General features: G+C 48.2%; 1 long non-coding RNA gene across 2 annotated transcripts in view; it reads left to right on the top strand.

The window, feature by feature from the left end:
- LOC309840910 overlaps positions 1 to 20,013 on the top strand; it is a 282,879-nt gene that overhangs the window by 111,753 nt on the left and 151,113 nt on the right. Inside the window, exon 3 of one of the 2 annotated variants that reach the window (XR_014298858.1) lies at positions 9,241 to 9,395. The exons of the other annotated variant lie outside the window; for it this stretch is intronic. This is a non-coding gene — a long non-coding RNA (uncharacterized lncRNA). Of the gene's footprint in view, positions 1 to 9,240; positions 9,396 to 20,013 lie in introns of those variants that run through there. 2 annotated transcript variants of the gene reach the window in all.

Here is a 20,013-nt window from a genome sequence, read left to right as displayed (position 1 = left end):
AGAAACGGAGTCATCAGTGACTTGTCGCTTTCTTCCCCACTGACCTCCAGATCCATAAGCATATCTGGTTGGTTCTACCTTCAGATATATTCAGAATCCAAATCTCTCTCTTCACCTCCACTCTCCCTCCTGGTTCAAGCCACCATCTTCTGTCATCTAGGTTAGTGGCACCAGCCTCCTAACTGCTGGTCTCCCTGCTTCTGCTCCTGCCCTGCTACAGTGACCCTTTAAATATGTTAGATTATATCACTGCTCTGCTCAAACTCTTCTAGGCACCCATGCAACACCCGCCCGCCCCTGCCCGCCCCCGCCCGCCACATGTAGAGTCAGAGGCAGTGGCCTATGAGGCCTTCCATGGCCCACCACCGGCTTTACCTCTTCGGACTCACCTCTTGCTTCTTTCTCCTTCCTCTCTCTGCCCATCCATTCTGGTCTCTTTGCTGGTTCAGCCTTAGGGGCTTTCCTTTTGCTGTTCCCACTGCTTGGAATGGTCCTTCTCCAATGACTCTTGCCTGACTTCCCCCATTCCCTTTAACCTTTGTCCAAATATCACTCACTCTTGTGAGGTCTTCCTGACCAACTTATGTAAAAATGCAGCCCTCCCACCCTCACTCCTTAGACCCCCCTCCCCCAACTTGATTTCCTCTCTAGCACTAAGCTTCATCTGATTCATTATGTATTTTACTTGTTTTGGTCAATTTTCCCCACTTGAATGCCTCCTGGGAGACAGGGTATTTATCTGTTTTGATCACTGCTGTATCCCTGGGCCTAGAACAGGGCTGGCACATACTGGTGATCAGGAAATATCTGTACAAGGAATTAATTAATTGAATCAATCATCATTATAATAATGGCACACCGACCATGATTTGCATCTTTCAGAGGATGGTCACCGCTGAATGTATCCTCCTGGAGCCTGAGGAGGTCAATCTGATTATCCTCATGGTGCAGGTGGAGAAACTGAGGCTTTACATGATTATGTGATAGGTCCCTGGTCATGCTGCTGGGAGCAAAACAAGAGCTTGACTTTGGAATCAGACCATCCGGGTTCAAATGCTCACTCTGACTCTGTATGTGTGTCCTTCAACATTTGACATAATGTCTTGTAGCCTCAATTTCTTTTTCTATAAACCGGGGGTAATAATTCTCATTTCATAGAAGTGTTGAGAAAATTAAATGAGCTCATCCTTGGGAAGTGACTGGTAAGTAGTAAGCACTTGACAAACATTAGTGTTTGTTATTATTACCCCCATTGTTACTGCTAGTGTCCCACTGTTGAAGCAAGGACTAAAATTGTGGACAAGGGATTCATTCTCTTTCAACACCTTTGCTTTCTATTGGCATCAGCTCAGGATCCAGTTCCTGTGTTCTCCTAAGAACTGGAAATTAAGAATTAAAAAAAAAAAAAAAAAACCAGGTCTGGTCCAGCCTCTGCCTCAACAATGGTATGTTAGTATTAGTGTGAGTGTGAGTGTGTATGCAGGCGAGTGTGTTGCTTGTGCCTGGGTGTCTTTATTTTCCATTTACCTAGAAAATTGATAGATTTCCAATTTAGAGCAAGGGGGGACTGGGAGGGAGAAGGAAAATGGAGCTGCCCATCAAAATTAGCAGGGAAGTGGGTAAAGGTCATTTGATCACAGCTTGGCTGCGCTCGGAATTAACCTGCATAACAGAGACTTGTTGAGCTTGCAGCTCTTTAAGGAGCATATTAATGCCAGGAGGGAGGCAAGGAGACACCTGGAGAGAAGGTCAATTTGTGGCTGCTCAGATCAGCAGGGCGCTGGCACAAACCTGGCTGCAGAAGACAGCTCTGGGCCACCCAGGGGAGGGGCAGAGGAGGAAGGCCTGGCATCTGGAGGAGGGCCCGGGCCCTCTGAGGGCTGCTCCTGAAGTCTGGAGGGGCCTGGGGAAGCCCTGGCCTGGAGCTGGGAGCCGCAGCAGAAAGAATGAGTGAGGGCAGCACGGCCTCCTGTTGTGGCCATTGCAGATTCATTAATCGTCTGTGGGAAGAAGAATGGCGGCATTTCTATGATAAAGATGCTGGGAAATTAGAGGGAGCAGCAGTGCTGTTTACTGTTTTTATTTTATTTTTATTATCATTAAATTGCTTCAAGTCACCTGTAATTTTCCTAGGCTGTCACAATTACAAATCTTTGAGGATTACACAAGACACGCACGTTCAGAAAGGTGTAATTTAAACTTTGAGAGGTCTGAAGGCCGGAGCTCTTTCTCATTACTTCCCTGGCCGTTGGCCTTCATGGGTTGAAGGAGGTAAGTGCCCCCCACCCCCCACCACCATCACCACAAGGCGGGTTCCAGCCCTTAAGCTTTGTGATTTTACCACCATCTTGGGGGCATGGTAGACTGTGAGGCAACTGAGGTCAGGAGGGAAGGCCTGGAGGGAAGAGGCATGATCTGGGGCTGGCCCTTCTGTAGCATGAAGATACTGATATGTAACTTGCAGGATTACGGTTTGGCTTATGTAAGACTATGTTTCCTTTGTTCTGACACCAGTTCTCTGACACCAGTGGAGTTTCCTGCAATTTGATTTAATTTTGACACTACGCAGAATTCCCATCTGATCCCGATGTGAAGGCTTATGTCTCCATCAAGACTGCCCTAACCCTAGATGCCTGCCACAAATGAGGTTCCTGTCCAATCTGCACTTCTGTCTGACCTGGCTACAAATCCAGGGGGTCCCAGAAACGTGCTGTCAGTTTTGATAATTTTTAGAACTCACTGAAAGCACTATGCTTACAATTACAGTTTCATTCTAAAGGATACAACTCAGGAACAGCCAAATGGTCTCAGGGTGTGGGGTGGCACAGACCTTCCATACCCTCTCCTTATAAAATCAGGTCAAATCCCCCTCCCAGCATATCAGTATGTTTACCAACCAGGAAGGTCCCCTGAGCTTCGGTACCTGGAGGTATGAGGAGTTTCAGTATGTAGGCGTGGTTGACCAAAGCGACAGTCGTGCAATGGAATTCAATCTCCGGTCCCTCTGCCCTCCTCAGAGGTTGTGGGGTGGGGCTGAAAGTCCTGTTCTTGGCCCTGCTGGCTTGGCCATAAGGGCCCACTATTAGCATAAACTCAGGTATAGTCAAAAGGAGCTCATTATGAATAACAAAAGACATTTCCCCTTTTTAAAAAAATTTTTTAAAAATTTTGTTTTATTTTTTCAGTGTTCCAAGATTCATTATTTATGCACCACACCCATTGCTCCATGCAATCCGTGCCCTCCTTAATACCCATCACCAGGCTCACCCAAACCTCCACCCTCCTCTCCTCTAAAACCCTGTTTGTTTCTCAGAGCCCACAGTCTCTCATGGTTCATCTCCCCTTCTGAATTCCCCCAATTCACTTTTCCTTGCCTTCTCCTAATGTCCTCTGTGTTATTCCTTATGCTCCACAAGTAAGTGAAACCATATGATAATTGACTTTCTCTGCTTGACTTATTTCACTCAGCATAATCTCCTCCAGTCCCATCCATGTTGATACAGACTTTGGGTATTCATCATTTCTGATGGCTGAGTAATACTCCATTGTATATATGGACCTTATCTTCTTTATCCATTCGTCCATTCAAGGTCACTTTGGTTCTTTCCACAGTTTGGTGACCGTGGCCATTGCTGCTATGAACATTGGGGTACAGATGGCCCTTCTTTTCACTACATCTGTATCTTTGGGGTAAATACCCAGTAGTGCAATTGCAGGGTCATAGGGTAGCTCTATTTTTAATTTCTTGAGGAATCTCCACACTGCTTTCCAAAGTGACTGCACCAACTTGCATTCCTACCAATGGTGTAAGAGGTTTCCTCAACAAAAGACACTCCTACCTGGAAATTCCAAGGGGTTTTGAAGCTCTGTGCAGTAAACTAGGGACAAAGATTCAATTCTTTTCTTTTTTTACCATATGTCCAGTTGCCAAGTTAGAGTTACCCCGGAGCGCATTAAAAGTTCAGCCTCCAGGGGCGCCTGGGTGGCTCAGTGGATTAAGCTGCTGCCTTCGGCTCAGGTCATGGTCCCAGGGTTCTGGGATCGAGCCCCACATTGGGCTCTCTGCTCTGCAGGGAGCCTGCTTCCTCCTCTCTCTCTGCCTGCCTCTCACAGACTTGTGATCTCTGTCAAATAAATAAATAAATAAATAAAATCTTTAAAAAAAAAAAAAAAGTTCAGCCTCCAGGGCCCTGGCTCTGCAGGTGATTGATATAATAGGTCTGGGCTGAGACCTCCGCATTTGCATTTCTAACATGCTCCAGGTGGTGTTGAAGCTGGTGGTCTATGGATCATACTTGGAGAAATGCTGGTAGAATATAATGTATGGTAACATGCATGAAATCGCTGACAACTGTGACATTCATCACAAACATTAGGCATTATCAAGAGGACTGTCTCCTTTGAATGGATCTGATTGTTAGATGTGTTAAATGTAATTATAATTAAATATCAGAGCTGAAGGAAACCTAGAAGCCTTCAGGTGTCTAGTTCCCTGGAACTCCTGGAAGGTTTCTCAGGGGTTGGGAAAAGTGGAAGATGAGGTCAGAAATGGGGGTGTGCTGGGCCTCATGAAGATTAGAGTTGGGCCATTTGCAACACTCCCTTAGCTCCCTTAGTGATGCCTACAGTCACCACCTCTGCTCCCCTGTTCTTCCCTCCATGCATTGGAGGGAAGCCCCACACACTGCTTCCCACACACTCAGGCTGTTAAGTGCAGCCTAGCTCTGCTAACATCTGGGGCCTCAACTATGACCCCAAAACTCTCACGAGCTTTTAATTAAGCCTCTCCAACTATCATCTCCCAAAAAGCCACGTGGAGAGTGATCCTGAACTGGTATCTTTAGGGGTTGGGGCAAGGAACTGGCATTCTTCATAAGTTCCCAAGGACCCTGAACCCCTTCCCTTAGAGCTTCCCTTGCCTCTAAGTTGCTGGGAAGTCTAATGCAGGCTCAGAAGGGTTGGCTTCCTGACTGGCAATAGTAGGCGCTCAGTGGATGTTTATGGAAGGAATGGGAATATCCATGAATAAATTTGCTTTCCCTTCTCCCCAGCTTAAAGTTCTTCTGTGTCTTCCTTTGTTTTTCCACTCCATGCTCTTGTCCTGACCAAGGGTCCCAGGAGGGCTTCTGGCCTCACACGGGATCTTACTCTCCTGGTTACCCTCTCTCCTGCATCTTCTCTCTTTCTGCAGCTCTTTCTACATTACCAGGTCTCCTGAGCCCTCCTTCCGAGGTAGACTCCTGGTCTTCCTTTCTCTGTGCGTCTGTTCAACTGTTGCTACTTTCCCACGTAGGTTCATGACACTCCATTCCTCGCCTTCCTCCTGCCCTGCCTCTGCCTCATTTCTACATCCAGTCTGTGGCTCAGTCCTCTCTCTTTTACCTCTGATCTTTGTCTTATATTCATTTTTATCTTTCCCTCCACATGTTACTCCCTATATCAGGCCTTCATTGATGAATTGTAGCTGTGGTTGATCAAATCAAAGCAATAGCTTCTCCTTTCTTCTTTGGAAGCTTCTGCCTTCCAAATAATGCTGGACACTTGGCCTAATTAATCATTTTAAGTCTCAGCTCTTTCATACCATTACCCTGTTTAAAATGTTTTTCTGACTCCGCACTGTCAGCAGAATAAGATCTGCAATCTTTGGCCTTCACAAATTGACCCCTACTTGTTTTTCCAGATTTATCTTCACTCCCCTAAACTTCCAGTCTTCCCCAAATTCTAGATCCCTATGCTCTTGGACCTGAACACTTGCTGTATTCTCTCATCTCCTCATCCTTACCTTTGCTCTTTTCTCAGAATCACTGCTTCCGCCTCAACCCACACAGACTCACCTACAATGATACCTGCTCCAGGAAGCCTTCCCGTCATTCTCAGACATAAAGTCACCCTCTGGAACCGCATAACCCACCTCTGGTCTCTACCCTGCTTTGCTTTGTGGTTGCATATTTATGTATCTTAACTTCTGAGGTGATCAGCCTAGGGAGCTGATTCAACGATGAGGAGATGTTCAATGACAGGAACTGCTATCATTGGCTGACTTTACAACTTACCATTAGTTATCACCTCCATTTTAGAGATAGGACAATTGAGGCTTAGGGACATAAAGGCCAAAAAGCTGACAAATGGCAGGGATGAGGTTCAAACCCAGCTTGACTCTAAATCGACTCTCACTACTCCATCCCCAGCTCCGAGGACAAAGAAGAAACCCCTCATTATGGAGCAACTACTGTTGACCAGTGCTGGGACAAGTCTGGCACGGAACAAGACAATCCCATAAAATAATACACATGTAAGCAGCTGGCACGGTGTCTGGCACACAATGACTGCTGAGTATCAACCTCACTGAGAAGTGGGTTGACTCAGTGTCAACTTCTGCTCCAGTGTCTGCTTCCAGAGCAGCGGCTGTGTCTGCCCCTGGGTCGCTGTGGAGGGAACCTTCAGTCAGACGCAGTTCCCATGACCTTGGGCAAGTCTCACAGATACTCCGACCTCATTTCCTCACAGCGAAATGAAAAGCCAGAGGACTTTCTTTCTAACTCCAAGAGGCGAGGGGTCACTGAGTGGTAAAGAACAAGAAAACAAAACAGGACCATATTTTCCTTATCCATTCGTCCATTGAAGGGCATCTTGGTTCTTTCCATAATTTGGCGACCGTGGCCATTGCTGCTATAAACGTTGGGGTACAGATGGCCCTTCTTTTCACGACATCTGTATCTTTGGGGTAAATACCCAGGAGTGCAATTGCAGGGTCATAGGGAAGCTCTATTTTTAATTTCTTGAGGAATCTCCACACTGTTCTCCAAAGAGGCTGCACCAACTTGCATTCCCACCAAGAGTGTAAGAAGGTTCCCCTTTCTCCACATTCTCTCCAACACATGTTGTTTCCTGCCTTGTTAGTTTTGGCCATTCTAACTGGTGTAAGGTGATATCTCAATGTGGTTTTAATTTGAATCTCCCTGAGGGCTAGTGATGATGAACATTTTTTTCATATGTCTGATAGCCATTTGTATGTCTTCATTGGAGAAGTGTCTGTTTATATCTTCTGCCCATTTTTTTATATGATTGCCTCTTTTGTGTGTGTGTTGAGTTTGAGGAGTTCATTATAGATCCTGGATATCAACCTTTTGTCTGTACTGTCATTTGCAAATATCTTCTCCCATTCCGTGGGTTGCCTCTTTGTTTTTTTGTCTGTTTCCTTTGCTGTGCAGAAGCTTTTGATTTTGATGAAGTCCCAAAAGTTTATTTTCGCTTTTGTTTCCTTTGCCTTTGGAGACATATCTTGAAAGAAGTTGCGGTGGCTGATATCGAAGAGGTTACTGCATATACACTATGGAGTATGATGCCTCCATCAGAAAGGATGAATACCCAACTTTTGTAGCAACATGGACGGGACTCGAAGAGATTATGCTGAGTGAAATAAGTCAAGCAGAAAGAGTCAATTATCATATGGTTTCACTTATTTCTGGAGCATAACAAAAAGCATGGAGGACATGGGGAGTTAGAGAGGAGAAGGGAGTTGGGGGAAATTGGAAGGGGAGGTGAATCATGAGAGACTATGGACTATGAAAAACAATCTGAAGGGTTTGACGTGGCGGGGGGTGGGAGGTTGGGGTACCAGGTGGTGGGTATTATAGAGGGCATGGATGACATGGAGCACTGGGTGTGGTGAAAAAATAATGAATACTGTTATGCTAAAAATAAATTAATTAATTAAAAAAAAAGAATCAGGGGCGCCTGGGTGGCTCAGTGGGTTAAAGCCTCTGCCTTCGGCTCAGGTCATGATCCCAGGGTTCTGGGACTGAGCCCCGCATCTGGCTCTCTGCTCAGCAGGGAGCCTGCTTCCCTTCCAGTCTCTCTGCCTGCCTCTCTGCCGACTTGTGATCTCTGTCAAATAAATAAATAAAATCTTAAAAAAAAAATAAAAAAGAATCATATAGTATGTAGCCTTTTCAAAAAAAATAAAATAAAAAATAAAAAAAGTTGGAAAATAAAAATATAAAAAAAAACAGGAAGTGGTTATTTTCAACCTTTATTAGTCCTGTGACAATTGTTTATTATATATACACTTTTTATGTTTTTTTAAAGGTTTATTTATTTATTTATTTGAGTGAGCGAGAGAGACAGACAGACAGACAGAGATAGTGACAGAGAGCACGAGCTGGGAGGAAAAGGAGAAATAGGCTCTCTGCTGAGCAGAGAGGCTGACACAGGACTCGATCCCAGGATCCTGGGGTCATGAGCTGAGCCAAAGACAGGTGCTTCACCAACTGAGCCACCCAGGTGCCCCCCAAAATGTTTATTATAAAGATGAACTCTGATCCCCCTGATGGGCTTATTGGTAGGATTTCTGGTAGTGAGCCTTGGCACCTAGACCAGCAAGTTTTTTGGATTTCAGGGTAGGGGATCAGCTACAGCAGGGCTGCTTGTACTGGATGAGGATGTCTTTGGTCTCCTTCTTAGAAGCCTCATCCATGTACTTCTGATAAGAGATCACCAGGACTTCAGAGATGTACTGGTGGGCTGCATAAATCTGGGCTGTGTGACCACCACCCTGCACATGGACTCACAGGTCCACACGGACTACTCGCTCCTTGCCCAGAGGCAGGTTCCAGTAGCTTCTGTTGCTGGAGCACAGCTCGGTCATCTTCAGGGGCCGCCCATTCACTTTCCTGAGGCTGTAGTGGTCTTCTTGCATCCAAAGACCAGCCCGGACAACAGAGGACCCTTAGACAGCATGGCTGTGAACGTGGATTATTTTCATATTTTGATCCTTCCCTCAGCAAGGGCATTTCTCTGGTTTTTAGGAAGACAAGATAATTCCCTTCTTGGAGGCTGAGTTTCTGAGGCCAAAGTCCCCAGCTCTCCTGGGCTGGCAGGGGACAGAGGACAAATAGCTACTTCTCCCGGATGCATGGAGGGGTGCTACTTGGAACCCCTCTGTCTCACGGGGCACTGACTTCTGCAGGATCTGGCCATGCTTGGTAGAGAGAGTTAATGTCTATAGGGCAAGTTAGCAGAAATCACAATTGCTTTGATTAAGGGAGAGGTATGGCTATGAGCTTTGATGTAAGCAAAATGGACAAAGAGCGGGAAGGAAATCATCCACTCAGCTCCCTTTGCTGGGTCCATGGGCCTGGCTTTCCTCTGTTTTGGCTGCTGACCCCTCTGGTTTCCTCTAGGCAATGAGCCCCTCTCCCTGGTTGTGCTTTACAAGGTCCCTGGGTTTTGTTGTTGCAGAGAAGAGGACCAGTCCTGCTGTGGGCTTTTGAGTGTGAATTTGGAGAGAGCCCCAAGATGCCCCGGAAGAGGCTGTGATGGCAGAGCCGATGAAATTGGCTGTGGTCAGGACGAAGATGCTTGGTGCACCTCGGGCAGCGGGGGTAACTCAGCCTGGAGCGGTGAGTGCCCTCCCTGCATGTGCTCATTGAATCTGCTCACCTATCATAGGAAGACAGGTGCATGCCAGAGGATGGAAAATCTTAACAAAAAGACAAGAAAGGGGAATGAAGAAGGTGGGTTGGAGAGGAGACAGGTCTGAGCCCAGTGGTCTTCAAACTTGTGGAGGTTGACTGCTGGAAGCTTCCGAAGCTAGCATGCGTTGCGCCCTGCTAAGCAAGAGGCCTGGTGCCAAGGAGCACTGCCCGGGTCCGTTCAGGGGATCGTCACAGTGATTGCATGTGGCAGGTGGTATTGTTCATCGAGGAGGCTGAAGCCTGGAGGGAATCAGGTCTTCACCCAAGTCACAGTGCTGGGGAGAACCGCCAGACTTTGAACCCGGTTCTGTCCTGCACCTCCAGTTCACGCTCCAGCACTGCCTCCCTCTCCATAGAACATCGCAAAAGGCTCATACGTCCAGCCTTGGTATAAAGCACACTTCTCAACCCCAAGGGCAGGGGAAAGGGAAGAGGTGAGAGGGGGAATGAAAGATAGGGTACTTGTTGAGTCCTTCAAAGTGCTGCCACTTGGCTAGGCACTCCACATGTGTTTAATTTCATTTAGTTCTTCCAACACCCAGGTGGGGAAGGCATAATTGCCCACATTTTGCAGATGAGTGTATTGAGGCCCAGAAATGGCAGTTGATTTGTTGAAGGTCACAGAGTTAGTATGTGGTAGACCAAGTATTCTAATCCCGACGGGCCCAACTTCAAAGCCCAGGCTAATTAAAAGTACAATTTTGTACGAAATCCAGGAGCATCGCATATAAGATTCTATTAAAGGCAAGCTGTAGCAGGGGCCAACATTTAAAAATAAATTTGTAGTTGAAAAATTTATAATTAAGGCAATCATCAATTAACTTATTTTTCTGGGAATAGAGAAAGGATTGCCGTTATTGAATCATGGCTACGGAAGAATCTGGAGCCTCATTTAAGAAATGGAGTGCATTCCATAAAGCAGGAGGTAGAGAGAGGAGCTCAGGGAAGCTGACCCAGGCTGCATGCCCAGAAAGGGGACTTGTTCAAGAGCTTTCTGGGCATGGAGAGCAGCCAGGAAGCACCGCCAGGTTAGCCGCTGCCTCGGAGAGGAGTTTGGCTTTCGTCTAGGGCTGTACGTAGTATCTGCCAGAAAGGATCATATGATCTCAGAAAACAGGGACTGGGAACAAACTAATTTGATCATTTGTCTTCCCTGCTCAATAACCTTCAACGGCTCCCCATTGTGTCCCAAATAAACCCCAGAAGCCTTACCTTGACATTCAAAACTCAGCATAATCTGGTCCCAATTTACATGCCCAATTCTAGCTCCCACTCATCACCCTACATAAACTTCATGCTTAAGTTAAACTGGCCCACTTTTCATTCCATTAACCCAATTCTGAGTCTTTCTCCTTTTCCTGCTGTTCCCTCCAAATCTACCTAGTAAAGTCCTGCTTGTTCTTCAACTTCCTCTACAGGAGACTCCTCCAGGAAGTCTCCTCTGATTGCCAACCAAGAAACAAATGCTCCCTTTCCTTTTTAACACTATACACATGGCTCTGATTGCCTGGTACCTTGAACTCAGATTATTTATGTACATGTCTAATCATTCCTACTAGGCCCAACCTCCTCGTGGGCAGAGGGAATATTTCACAAGTGGGAGGGTATGAATAAACCAGTTACTATCAGGCTAAATGGTTCATGTCTTGTCTATGACATCATTGTAGTTAAATAAGGGTCTGCATTTAAGTGTAACAATTTAAAATGACTTAACCTGAAGTTGCTTAAAAGTGTGCTAGAGACTTGAAATGTTTTGAGAACTAGATTTTTTTTGGAGTTTACAAATGATAAATATTCATTCATTTATTCAACATCCTCCAGGAGGAATCGTTTTTTTTTTTTTTTTTTTTTTTTTTTCTCCTTCTGAAAACCTTGTTTGAGAATTTAAGGCTATAAGTCCCCCAGAGACTGGGTCAGTGAGGAACCATGAATGCCACGGGGGCCTAGTGCTGATAGGACTGTGGGGGGTGTGTGTGTCCGCACATGCACACACATGCCCATGACTGCCGGTCACCGGACCAGGCTCCTGATTCACGCGGCTCCATTCACAGCTGGAGAGAGTAGCTTTCTGAGCAAGATTCATGGCTTGCCAGGCGTCCATCTCCTCCTGTGGTTAGGTCAAGCCAAGGGAGAGAAATTGAAGGATGTTGCTATTAAAAATACTTGGTAACAGGCCAAGTAATTTCTCCTGCATTCAATCCCATGTTGCACTCTGTTCATGACTGGGAGGGGTAGACATTCCCAACCAAGAAACGCCTCTCGCTCAACTGCACATCAGCGGTGGCTCCCACCTTGTCTCTAGTACCCTTGTAGGTTTGCTAAATTAAGTCAGCAATGTCCCAACTTGGATCAGTCCCCGTCACTGGAAAGACAGCCACACTGGCCAGAGGCCAAGTGCTGCCCAGCTCCGTCATTCTCGGCACAAATGTGGACTTACATGAATGAAAAAAAAAAAAAAAATCATTGTTCTCTCTGGCTCTCTCCTGTGTGGAAAGTTGGAGAATGATCTCATTTTGAACAGAGAGTAAGATGACTTTCCCTCTGCTTGCTGTGTCCCGAGGCAGGTGACACAGTAGTCAGGAACCTGGGGCTTAAGAGTCCGTGCAGAGCTCAGCTGTGGGTTTTGTTTTGTGACGACAGGGTGGTGGAGGCTGGGGTCAAGTTTCATGACCTTGTTGGGCCTTTGCTTCCTCATCTGTAAAGCAGGACTCCTCACTGTGCTTCTTCTTGTGGAGAGATTTAGACGAGCTGAGCATAGCATTGGACAAAGGAAGTACACTCGTTGAGTATCATCTGTTGGCATCACAATGGCCAATGATGATGGCTCAGCTCACCTGCCAAAACCACCTCACCCCAAAGACATCAGCCTTCTTTCTTTGCTTCTTTCTCCCAAAGGATCACTCAACCCGAACTCAAATCTAAACGTGAGGGGCACCTGGGTGGCTCAATGGGTTAAAGCCTCTGCCTTCGGCTCAGGTCATGATCCCAGGGTCCTGGGATGGAGCCCTGCATCTGGCTCTCTGCTCCGCGGGGAGCCTGCTTCCTCCTCTCTCTCTCAGCCTACCTGGGATCTCTCTCTGTCAAATAAATAAATGAAATCTTAAAAAAAAAATCTAAACGTGAAATTTTTAGCATTTCCTGTTGAACATTGACCCTCATTCAAGCTTCCTTTATAATTGAGGTCTAGGCAATAAACACAACTTTTCCTTCCGATGGGGTGCTGAGCCATGGTGAAAAGGTCACAGAGACACCACCCTTGCCTTTGGGGAAAACTGTAATCCTGCTGGACTGAAAGAAAGGCGCCCCAGTTCTATACAGCACCCCCTGTGCGAATGCTGTGGAAAATGAGAGGTAAACCCAATGACCAGGTAACTGGCACTAAGCCATGTCAGTGCCCTGCCTTATTTAATTATGATTTCCCTTCTCTGCTATCACCAAATTAAAAAATCCTTGACATGGTAGTCTAGCAACACTGTTATATTGTCACTCTGCACATTATATGGAAAGAACAAATTGTTTTCAGGGAAAGTTTCAAGCAAATTTATGAGCTTATGGACAAATTGCCCATTATTGCTTTCAAAAAAATTTAAACACTGTCAACGGACTAATTTTCAATCTTAAAAAGAGAGAGAGAGAGAGAGAATACCATCTCCCTCCCGTGTTTCTGGAGCTTTAAGATTTATAAATCTTGCTGTTGTGCGTTTTCTCTCCAAATGACAGTGACCACCCTTGATGGTGCTGAGCAACACTCAGACTCACATTGGCAACAAAGGCAGAGGCTCAGAGAGGTCAAGCGTCTTGCCCATTTTCCTGTGCTGAGGAACTGGTGAGGTTTTGGAACCCAGGACCCCTGACTTCGAACGAATCCCGTGTTCTTTTTGCTACATTACTCTGTAGTCAACTAGTTATGCACCATTTCACTAGCGTTTAATTAGCTCAAAGGGGAAACAGATAACCTTGAAATTAATTCAAGTTAACACTAAATGTTGCTAACTTTTTATTAGTTGAATGTTTCCATTAACTTTTCCAGTGGCTGCTTCTTTGTACCCCCTCACAGCAGTGAACAAAATTGAGTTAGTGCTCAATAAGTATTTACTGGATAAACAAAATAGGTTGGCTGACTGGGTTTGGCTGCAGGGTGGGGTTAGATAGTTCCATCACTGAAGACAAAGTTGAGCAAGTTTTCACTTGGCAAGTTTTCTTTCACTTGGCAAGTTTTTTTTTTTTTATGAAATCTCTGTTCTAGGTACCATGTGCCAGGGGCTAGAGCATCACACAGAGGAGACCCTTGGCAAGTTACTCAGCCTCTCTGAGCCTCAGTTACCTTGGTTTTTAAAAATGTGGGATAATCGTAACACCTGGCAGGATTGCTGTTAGGATCAAGTGAGATAATAGAGGAAAAGCTTGGTGCAGAGACTAAGGCCTGCTGGTGGGTGCTCAGTCCATGGCAAGGAGAGTGATTATCAGTGTCCGTGCCGTATACTGGTATTGGTCCACACCCGACAGTTCCAGAAGGTCTGTGATGTACTTGGCTTCAGTCTCAGGAGCAGGTGCCCAATGTCACAAGTGGTTTGTTGCAGAGCAGAGGAGAACAGAGACAAGCTATGGAAGCAGATCTGGTCTCCCTTGGTCCCCACAGAAGCAAGGGCCTTCTTCCTTTATTTTAGATGACAATGAGGGAAAGGACCCAAATAGCAAGGGTGTTGGTCACATGCCACATGCCCCATGGGTTGTCCACTCAGGATCCTTTTGGGAATTCTGGGCCCGTGGGCCCCTTGGCCAAGTGCATGGCTCAGATGTGTGCAGGGATGCAGGGATAGGGCCTGTAGTACGAGGACCGTGCTGGGTTCAGGCTGTAGGAAGACAAAGCTGGCAAAGCCAGGTAGAGTTGGACCTTCTTTTTATTTTTTTTTTTTAAAGATTTATTTATTTGACAGACAGAGATTACAGTCAGACAGAGAGGCAGGCGGAGAGAGAGGGGGAAGCAGGCTCCCTGCTGAGCAGAGAGCCCGATATGGGGCTCGATCCCAGGACCCCGAGATCATGACCTGAGCTGAAGGCTTGAGCCACCCAGCTGCCCCAGAGTTGGACCTTCTTCTGTAGTCCTCTGTCCCCTCCCTATGGTGGAAGGAAAGAGGACTCCTGTCTAGGACCCTGAGGTGCTCCCGCCTCAGCCCTCCTCTTGAGCAGGACTCTCCTAAGTACTAAGAAGTCAGGGGAAATGGGCAGAGAGCTGCCAGGCAGGGGTAGGGGGAGTGTAGGCCCGGAGACCCTCCATTCTGACTCATCCCAGCCCCAGCTGCTGTCCGGGCCCGAGGTACTGCATTGAGTTGGTCTAATGAACAGAGCGGCTGGCCTGCTCATTGACAGTCTGACATTCTTGCTGACCCTGCCAGCAGCTGCCTCCTACCCTAAGGCGGGGGTGGGGGGAGCCACTTAGGAAGACAGCAAAGCAACCTGCCACCAATTCATCAGCAGTTGGCTTCCATTAGGGATAGGACGGCCTATGAGTGGGAGAAGGGCGGGCTGGGATTGAGTAGAGGGACAAAGACAGCTCCGTTTGTTTAATCTCATCAGGCTTCCACATCCCAAAGGGATTCTAGGGGGAGCCTTGGGAGACAGGGCAATGGCTGATCGTCTCTTTCAAGGTGGCAGCCAGGTTCAAGCGTGTCTTCACCTCTCTCTTCCATCAAAGAAAATAAAATGGCAATTTGCCGATTGTATCAATCTGCAAGCGTATGTGAGGTTGGTCGCAAATTGTCTGGGCTGCCCCCTCCCTGAGCATTTATCTGTCCCCATTTCTGCTGATCTGTGGTATCAGTCCATCCCCAAGTCCTGGTCTCCCAGTTGACCGATCCTTTGTGTCTGGCTCCATGTTTTCCTTCCTGCGTAGCAGTTGGAGCAGTGGTTCCAACGGGGAAGGATGTGCTGCACATTGGAAAGGCAGGGCTCGGAACTGAGGGGACGTTGGTTATGTCCATGACAAGGACAGTTTCTGGGTCTCCCTCAGGGTGTCAGCACCGTGGATCCTAACTACTCTGCAACGAGCAGGACGGTCCCCTACAACAAAGACTCTTCCTGCCCCAAAGGCCAGTGGTGGCCCTGTGAAATGGGTAGGGCAACAGGGTACTCTGAGGCCACTGGGCTCAAGGGGAGCTGATGCACACTAAGTCATTAGGAGACGGAGAAAGCAGAATTGCAGGGCAGTCATTTAAAAGGGGCTGTTCCTGGCAGTGGACAGAGATTTCTCTTCCGCTCTTTGGAGCTTCTCCTTGTTCCAGAAAATACAGAAATGACCCAACAGCCCAAAGAATTGTGGATTGGGGGTCTCGTGGAAGTCCGTGAAGAGTGAGGCCCAATGAACCAACGACTCCTCATCATTTCTGCAACCTGTTCTTTAGAACCTGAAACATCCGGGTGGGTCTGTGTCTCTCCCTTTTAGCCAGTGCAGGAAGGACCCTAACAGCACTTGTTCCTCAGGTTACTACCATTGCAGACCTAGGGAATAAAGCCCTTGCCCTGAGCTTGTGCTTCAGAGGGCTGTGCTCGGGCCCTCCCCTCACCTGGGACCTGGCGATTCCCTGTCCAAACAATTCGAGGCTGGCTCCCAGGGCCTCTACCCCAGTGCGCACATCCTGAGGCCCGTGATAGCCAAACAGGAGCTGTTTTGTATTTGGCAGGGTTGGGGGGTAGTGGGAGGAGACAGACCTGGAACTCACAGCCTGAACACAAGGATGGAGCTGGGCAGGAAGAGAACGGGCAGGGCCTTCTTTGGGCTTCCTTTTCTAGGACCCAAGCCTAGCTACCTTCTCCTATTATTATAGCCTTCCCCGCCGACAGGAATTCCCAGACCTTAATGACAGCACAGACAGTCCTCCTGGTAAAATACCTGTGTCACCTTAACTGAATTTAGGGCCGTTCACTCAGATCTTCAGTTTCTCTGCAATGATTTCTCAGAAGGTCAATCACATGCTTTTGTGGCTTTTAGAAGTATGCACATCCCCTCCGAGATTCTTTGGGGGTAGGGAAGGGGTCGAGTGGGACTGTGTCGGGGCAACTTCCCACAAATTACAAGGACTAACCCCGTGGGGTCAGCTGCATTGCTACCCCAGCTCTGTTGTAAATTACGTCCATTCCTATGTCTGTCGGTCCCGGTGTTTGTTTATTCTGTTTTCTTGAAAATTTTACCTTTTGGGGACCAGGGCACAGGGCCATAAACTTAGCCCATCAAGTAATAAATTTGCATGGCCGGTAGAGTGTCCGTAGAAACAGTAGACGTTACGATGTTCCAGGCTGCAGCTCTTGCAATGTCTTTGATCTTTTACTGACCAGTAAATTATTTACTGGGTCTGTCATAAAGATAAACCAAAGCCTATAAACTATAGTTATAGTATTACAAATATCTCCCCTCCTCCCTGGCATCTTCAGAGGCAGACTGTGGCCCGGATGCTAATGAGACATCGGGGCCTGGCGTGGGGCTAAGGCTTTACCTGCTCTTGGTCTTTCTTACACCGTTGCTTCTTTCCTTTGAGCCGATTGCCTTCCTCTCGTGCTATTTGGCTTCACTTTCCCTTCCCGTTTTGGGAGGTCCAGAGCTGAGATTCTGGGAGGGTCCTTCAGATCCCACCAGCCCTCCCTGGCCTCCAGGAGGCCACCCCGTTCTCTGCCTGAATCCCAGGCCAGCCTCAGCAACTCCCGGGGGGGGGGGGGAATCCACATCCCCAGGCCCCGCCCCCTGGCCCCAGGCCCAGGGCCCGATCCTTCCCTCGAAATCCATCTGCCTTCAAGCCCAGAACACCTGCCAGCCCCTGGGAGAGTGAACTGTGCCCAATCAGTGGCCGGTTCCAACGGACACTTTGGGTGGTTGGGAGCATTTATTCCAGAGAGCCGTGCGGGTGTGAGCGCGCGCGTGCCTCTGGGTACAGGGGAACAGATGCCTGCCAGACATTAAGTACCTTCTTTCATTTTCTTTTTCCTTTGGCTTTTAACTAGCACCTTCCTCAATTAAAGTGGCAAGGCAGAACAGACAAGGAAATCAGTGGATCTCTTCCCAAACATCAATAAAACAAATTTCTCTCCGGGATACCTATTTGTTATTTGGATATCAGACTGACTGTAATCTGTTTCCATTTTCCTCTTACGCGTCCCCCGCCAGAAGCTAGAGGCTCAGCCATGGGTATCCTGCTGTTTCCATTTGGCTGAACGAGGGGATAGATTAGATTCCTATTTGCTATGCGGATGCTCCCATCTGATATCCATTAACGTGTCAGGGGAGAGCCTGGAAAATGTGTCTCCCCGATTTATTTTGGGTGTGGTGGGGTGGGATAGCGGTAGGGGTCCTCTGGGAAGATGTCACCATGATACCGACATGGCTTGCTTTTTCCTTCCGCTTGGTAATAAATCATGGCCCACGTTAGTTGTATTCTGAGAGATAGGAATGCCAGTGACTGTTCCCTGCTGCTGCAGGACAATGAGAAGCTAGAATGACCCTGGTTCCAACCTGGGGAGAGTGCCCTTGGTGCGGCACCCCAGAGGGCCCGGAGTGCAAGGTGCTCCATTGTACAGATGAGGACACTGAGACCCAGAGAATTTAAACAGATGGCTTCCATGGAATCACCTGGCCCCCTGGTCTTCTTCCCTGCTGCCACGTCCCCTGTGGAGTGCCTTCCAGCATAGCCACGTCCTGCCCACCCCTTCCTTGTGAGCACAGAGAGGTCAGGCACGGACGGGCCATTTATCTCCGTATTTGCGGTCAATCCTGAAGGCAGGGCATGGCCCCTATTTTGCTGCGCCCTGCAGTTTTGCCTAGCATGGTGCTGGGCCCAAGGTGGGCGCCCGATGCATCCTGGTCAACGAGTGGCCCTGGGAGTGACTGTCCTCTCCAGCAATTGCTTCTTGAGCCCCTACCTGTCTGTCCAAATCATCTGACTCCAGAATACTCAGGTCCCGTGGGCCTCATTCTGGCATTTATGGTGGGTCTTTTCTTTCTTCCTTAGCGGAGAAGGACAGCCTTCTGCCATGTGCGTGATCCCACCCCTGCCCCTCGCCTGGCCACTGCCACCAGCTGCGGCTCTCCAGCCTCTCCCCCTTCAGGGGGACAGCTCCTTGTTAAAGAGAGTGTCGTTTCCTATGACACTGACGGTCCTTCAGAACTGACAAGACCTGTCTCTGCATCTCAGAGTCTGCCACCAGGCTCTCAACCCCGGGGCCTAAGTGACTTGTCATCTTCTCTTGGCTGTCTCCAGCTCTCCGACTGGACTGGTGCTCCTCCTCCTCCCTCCCCACTGGAGCCATAATCCTCTCCCTTTGATATCACAATTGTCTCCATGGCACTGAGCAGCCCTCCCAGCTCTGCGGGGGCTCTCAGCCCCAGGAGAAAGATGGAAATTACAGCAACAAAGACCCTCTGAAGAATAATGTCCATCTCCACCCTCCCTTCCCCCACCTCTTTCCCCTTGTCCTGAAAAGCATTTCTAGTAGAGACGATACCCAGGAACTGGGAGAAGGGCAGAAAGGCCCTCGGACAGAAGGGTGTTCGCCGTGGCTGTTCGAGTGGGATTTTTTATTTTCTTACTTAAGCAGCATGCCCAAGAGCGCTGGCTCCGGCCCTCGGTGCAATGGGGGGAACAGGGTGTCTACAAACAGGACAGGCCAAGTCTCCAGAAGCTGGTGAGGAGGCCCCAGCCTCCTCAGGATGCCAGAGGACTCTGGTTTGGGAGGCAGGGAGGGCAAAGGGAGAGGATGTTAGGGCAGGGGCTGGATTCCCAGCCGTCCATGTGGTGGTGCTGATGGCTTGGCATGGGATGTCCCCGCATCTATTCAGATCGGATCCCGGGGTTTTGTATGTTGTAGGGGTTCTGCTGGATTCCCCCAGACTCCAAGCAGAGACTTCTGAGGTCTCTTTTGCTCTGGCTGCCATGCCAAGGGCACTGGGCCAGCTCTCAGAACCTTGGGGGTCCACTCCTTGCATGGCCATTTGCTCCTTCTACGCCGAGGTGGAAATAGGGCACAGAGACACTCGGGCCTGTGCTGTCACTACATGGGGGTGAGCGCCCAGCCACTTGCCCACCCAAGGTCATTCATAATCTATGTTACAACCTTCTGTTAGGCAAATAGGAAGCTCTCTGTGCAGCCTTATTTAATACACAGTTTTAGATGCCAAGGTTTACCTTACGGGTCTCGGTTTCCTCATCTGTAACATGATCTTACTTGCCATCTTCTTATGGAATCTCACGAGGAGATGAGCACAACAATCCTTTCTGAAGTATGGAACATGAGGGACGATGATTTACCTTCTTTTCTTACCCAAGTGCATCTCTCACAGAAGGAAGGAATATGATAGAATTTTCCATAAATGCTCAGAAATGGTTTCCAGGCCACCGGGATTCCTTACTGTCCCTGCCTTGCCAGTGCCCTCATCCCTAACTTGCTTTGGCCTCAAATATCCCCAAAGCCTGTTGATGCTCCCTGTTGACTCCCCCACCCCCACCCCCAGGAAGTGCGGGCTCCAGGCCTGGCTGGCAAAGAAGGCTCTTGG

The sequence above is a fragment of the Mustela nivalis genome, assembly GCF_964662115.1.
Source record: "Mustela nivalis genome assembly, chromosome: 9".
Lineage (NCBI taxonomy): Eukaryota > Metazoa > Chordata > Mammalia > Carnivora > Mustelidae > Mustela > Mustela nivalis.
This window is presented reverse-complemented; position numbering and strand designations above follow the sequence as displayed.